The sequence below is a fragment of the Dunckerocampus dactyliophorus genome, chromosome 10 (assembly GCF_027744805.1).
Source record: "Dunckerocampus dactyliophorus isolate RoL2022-P2 chromosome 10, RoL_Ddac_1.1, whole genome shotgun sequence".
NCBI classification, from domain to species: domain Eukaryota; kingdom Metazoa; phylum Chordata; class Actinopteri; order Syngnathiformes; family Syngnathidae; genus Dunckerocampus; species Dunckerocampus dactyliophorus.
The window spans coordinates 12731868-12737867 of NC_072828.1; positions in this window are offsets into that span (position 1 = coordinate 12731868).

A 6000-nucleotide genomic window follows, 5' to 3' on the forward strand; every position below is an offset into this window, starting at 1 on the left:
GTGCACCCCCCACCCAAAACAATCTTCCTCCTTTTCATCACTGTGCCACATCATTTCCTCTCACTTTCCACGCAGTGAGTGATTGTAGTACTGGCGCCCTCCCAGGTAAAAGAAAAGCGATAAAGGAGCCTAATGACACATGGCGCCTCCATGGAGCATGTCGTCACATTACTCCCTCGCTATTGTAAATATGTGTTTCTGTTGGGTTTACATAAATTTACATATGTTTCCCCGGCTCTCGTGCGGGGATGGCAAGCCATTTAGGTACAGTGTTGGTGTTTTCCATTACAATTGCTGAATGGGAATAGCTTGGCGGCGGGGAAAGAAGACGAGGAGGGGAGGTTGTTCTCAGCTTTATCTGAATGTGAGTGGCTCTCGCTGTGCCACTCAGTCAGGGAGCGTTTAAGCCTGAAGAAGCACCGGAGGGACTCTGGTCCTCCGAAGGGAACTTGACATTGTTCATAAATCCCTCAGGAATGGAGGAGGTATCAACAGTGACAGTCACGCACATGTAACAAGAAGACAAATTTGGACTTAAAATGTCTCATTATGTTGATTTAATATGTGCAATTTACCAGTCTTACATACTTTATATACTGTTATTAAGTATAAAATATGCCTCTCAAAAAGCACAAAAACTCCGCCTCTCTGAGATTTCAGCTCAGTGAAGAATTAAAGAATGAACTCTACTAGTGTGTTTTCCTTTTTATGTGTCAGTACCACAGAACAATACCAGTTTTATCACGCATCATAAAAGGGTGTTTTTAATTCCATTTTTGTGTTTTCTCATACAGGCACTGAAGTTCTTTTTACACTTGTATGACAAGAAGTTTAGTCGTCCATCCTTAAACGGTCAGGCTCCATCAGGCATCATGAAAGTGTGTCTTTATTTTTTATTTCCTTTTTGTTCTTTTTGTTTCACTATACCAGGGGTGTCCAAAGTGCGGCCCAGGGGCCATTTGGAGCCCACGGCTGTGATTTCATCGGCCCGCAGCACAGTTTAAAAATGTAACTTAACAAGGAAACTTAAAAAAAAACAACAACAACACCGGCAAAAATGGGATCAGGCAAACAAAAGTCAAAATATTAAGAGAAGAGTTGTAATCTAGCGAGGACAAAAAGCCATACTTTAACAAGAATAAAGTAATAGAATGAGGAAAAATGTCATTTTAGTAGCATGAAGTTGAAATATTATAGAAAAAAGTTTTATTTCTTTTTTTAAACGTCAAAAACAATGACTAAAGTTGTTATTTTTTAAACTTGGGTTGGGTGCAAATGTATAACAGGAATAAAGTCAAAATATTAGGAGAAGAAAAATATACGAAGAAGAGAAGAAAGTTGAAATATTTGGAAAATTATTTTAAAAAACCAACAGCAGAAATTTTACCAGAATAAAGTCAAAATATTAAGAGAAAGAAATAGAGAAAACATTTGCAATTTTATGAGAATAAACTTGTAAAATGAGGAAAAATATCATTTTTAGTAACAATGTTGAAATAAGGAAAGCTGAAATGAAATATTTTGAAATTTTAAAACAGCAGAAATGGAAAAAAAACAGCTGTCATTTTACTGGAATAAAGTCAAAATATTAAGAAAAAAAAGTCATAATCAAATGAAGAACAACAGTCGCAATTTTACAAGAATAAACCCGTATTATTATGGAAAAAACATCATTTTTAGTAGCATTTCACCTATATTACAAGGGTGAAATGCAGTTTTTTCTTGAGCTACCTACGCCCTGCCTCCATCACGCATCAGCAAAGGGTAAATTATTTTTTATTTCATTTATTTTTATTTCATTTAGCTGAATAATAAAAAATAAATATAGCAACTTCTGATCAATCCATGTCAATTTCAGACTTAAAATAATGTACCGATTTCCGGTTAAACAATGGCCACTTTCGGTTTACGCCCCTACATCTGCGGGCATGTCGTGGGAGTGAACACACTCCGCTAAAACCTAAACTATGAGACGTCGCACTATTTTCTTTTTTTTTTTTCGCACTATTTTCTAAGGCACAGTACTTCATAATAATGAAGTGACACTTTTTGTCGGCTTTTTGCCATTTACTCTTCAATGGTTTGGTCACGGTTCCCTAGTGTAATTTGTAATGCAGTAATAGTGCGCCACTTGCTGACCATAGGCTGAACAGGTGAACTGAACTTGCACAACAGTATTACGAACCACAGTGGTAACATCCATTCATTTTCTATGCCGCTTCTCCTCATTAGGGGGCATGCTGGAGCCTATCCCAGCTGACTTCAGGTGACAGGCAGGGTACATGCAGACAAACAAACATTCATACTTATTGACAATTAGGAGTCGCCAATTAACCTAACATGCACCTGGAGAAAACCCACGCATGGGCAGAACATGCAAACTCCACACAGAAATGGAGATTCGAACCCAGGTCTTCCCGATCTCCAGACTGTGACTGTGTAGCCAACATGCTAGACCACGAGAACATAAGTACGTTTCTGGAAAATATAGAAAAGGGAGAAAACCAGCTTTTTGTGAAAAGATACATTTTAAGCATAACTTTCACTTTGACACAAATATATTTTGCTTTTGTGACAGCTCCAATATCTAAACAACTATACCAACATAAACAACACAGAAAAGGGGTTGTTTTATATCAAAAATATATTTTTTTTACAAATATAACACCATCAACTATTTGCAATTTTCTAATTTGGAACTGTACTATGTGTCTTTGCGTGTGTATGTGTGCATGTGCATGTCTTGAAAAATTTCCCTACAGTGCCTAACCTTCTGCACGCTACACTCCTCCATGCTCTCCCACTTCATCCTTCCTGTCATGTGTGGTTTGTCGTTGATGATCCCTGCCGCACTCTTATCAAATGCACTTTTGCCACCTTGTGGCCGTTTTGATGGCTTAAAAGTGCTCTGAAGTGTTGATGCATAAATGGAGATTTTCATCATCACCTCTTTTTGCCTCTTGCGCAAAAAACATAAACGACGTATGAATACGTTGTTGTTTTTTTTTTGTTTCATTATACATGCATTTAACTTATTTTTACACTTGTATAACAGTTGAGACTGTGAAAAAAATGCCATACAAGAAGTTGACTCACCTTTGGAAATCCTCTCTCTCTCCACTTCTGTGAATGCTATGCCTCCATCCATCACGCATCATTAAAGGGTGAGTCTTTTTTATTATTTTTTTAATAGTTAAATTATACAAGTGGCTAACTTATTTTAACACTTGTATGTCAGGTAATATCTTACTTGACTACTGTTAATCAAGGTTTTATCATGGCCACTTTTTCACCCTGTAATGAATTCTTTATTTTCCCATTTCTCTGGGAACATTTGTTTTGGTCGTAGAAATTCTGACATTCACTTCACTTTTACAAAGTCGAGTAAAGTTGAATAAAAAAAAATACTTTCAGCTTGTACAAACAAACCACATCAGCACGGCAAAACAATGATGTGTGAAAAGTCACCATTATCCAAGTGTATTGAAGGATTTCTATACTTTTCCCCCTCATTGCTTCACATCATTTGACATCAAACCCTACTGACATTCTGGCTGTCGTTGAGAGAAAACGTAGCAAGCGTCTGTTGTGTGAATATTCCATTGCAATCCGTGCAAATGGAGAGAGCAAACGAGGTTGAGGTAGTGTATCGTGAAATATGAACTTGCGCTATGATCAGCCTGTTGAGCGTATCCAGAGCACCGTCAAATACCTCATTTCCTGGAACCTTAAAGGCTATAAGATCAGATGCTTGAAAAGCCATCCAAAGCTATTCCTGCACTGCACCTTGATATTGCCCCAACTAACCTGGGATGATTCTGTCTTAATGGCCCATTTCAGCGAGCGAGGAGCCCATCGTCATTATGTGGCTGGTAATGTGTGACACAGCAGGTGGTGCTCCTGTCTTTTAGATGATCCCAATGACAAGTTCAGCCTTTTGACAGTGCAGCTTTTGCTCATCAGTCATTACTTCCACTGGTAGTGGGAGGAGACTGGAGATTACCAGAGAGCTGATACAGGTGTATGGGCGCTATCTAACAACAGCTCTGTCAATACAGCAATATCTGCAGGAAGTAAGGAGGATTCACTAAAGGATGCCCAGCGTTTTCCCTATGACAGGATTAGCAGCTAGCTCGGTATGATTCCCTCAGATTGTGTGACTCAACAATTCCGTGATCCACTCTCTATCGGCTTTAAAGGCCCCTATCCCAACTTTCAAAAGCTTACCCTTCGGACAAGGGACGTTCTTTCTCCAAGTCGGTTCCGCTTTCCCCCCTTTGCTGCATTCACTTGTTCGTCAAAGCCGGCATCCTCGCCAAGCCCTCTTTCTGCACATCTGCTACGTTTGGGCTTTTCCATTCTTCCCCTCCGGCGCCTTGATTGGCCCTGGGCCCTTATAGCTAAATTGGTTTACATTGGAGAGATAAATGCTCTGCAAATGCGCTTAAAGACGTACAGTAAAAAATGCAGACAGTGCGTGTCAGGATTATCACCAGAGTCAGGGGGAGAAAGAAGAAGAGCGCCTGTGTAGCACAAAGCTGGGGGAGCCGGAGTGAAGCCTGTAGAGATATAGTCCATCTCTGGAGAAAGAGGGGAGGATTTGGCATTTGCATGCTAGGCTGTAATTCCTGGCGTTTTAGAACTTGTCCCCAACAATCAAAACTCCTGCTGCATTGTGAAAGTATTGTTTCACACAGGTGAACAAAAGTGTGGAACAACACTCTTGCCAAAAAGAGGTTTGGTGGAGTTGCTTGTTTTGTCACCGAGGAGACCACCTGATAATGGTAACAGAAGGTAAGAATCACCTAATGAAAAAGACGCACTCCATATTCCTCTTAAAATAGTTAAAGGTCCTCTATTATAGATACTCTATGTCAACAAATGTAAATATGTGTCCCACAACCCCACAATGCGTACTCCCAAAAACCTAACCTCGATGCTGTAATTTAGACAGCTTAAAATGATCAAATTTACAGATAGTTAGCAGAGCTTTAGGCGTTGTTGTAAGATGTGTAGTGAAGGCTCATTTTATGTGTTTTTTACAAAGCTGTTCTCCATGTAAGAACATCTAGTAGCTCATCTAGCTGGAAGCGGGTCAGATGCGGTATCATGTCCATGAGAAAGGAGGTTTTTCCCTCATGACTCCATGAAAACCCACAACAACTTCAAAAGTCATAAACAGGCTCTACGGACACATATTACAGTCAGAACGTCATGAAAATGCCCGTTTTGGATGGTAGGTGCCCTTTAACCTAAAGGCCCTGTCACACCTTGACGATTTAGCCAGCGTACGCCAACGTATGAACACCAATACGCTGGCGTACGTCGAATAAGTTATGGGTAAGTTTTGTATAATTTTAGAGCACGTTGAAGCACGCCAGCATACATTGTAGTACGTCCAAGTCGTCCAAAAATTTTGTGCATGCACAAAACTTTTCGACGCATGTCAACGTATGATTCATACGTCCCGCATACGCGGGCAATGAGTTATGCGATCATTGACGCCCGTTCACACACGTTATTTGTAAGTTACGCACAAGTCGTAATACGTCAACATACCTTGAGACAAAACTGTGTCTTCTTGGCTCTCTTCTTGGCAAGGGTTGGCTGAGAGGAGATGGAGGCTACTGGGGAAGCAGCTTCCGATACCATTGATGATGCCTGAGAGGCGTTAGAACCTGCGTCATCTCCATCAGAGTGAGAGTGGGAGGGGGAGGCTGTTGGTGGTGATGGATCCCTCCGTCACTACCCTGATACTTCTTGGCAGCGGTCTTCGAAATTTTCTTCGGCATGATGGTGATGTTGACACAGCGATGTCTAGTGAGGTTATGATTTGAGTCATCAAGTGGCAGCCATCTTATAGGCTACGGCACGTGATCGTCGGCCATACGCTGCCGCACAGTTTGCATAAGTTAGACTGGCGTTGGGCATAAGTTGTGAACGCCGGCAACACGCTACGCATTTGTTGGTATAAGTTGTCTATAAGTTCTAGAAACGTTC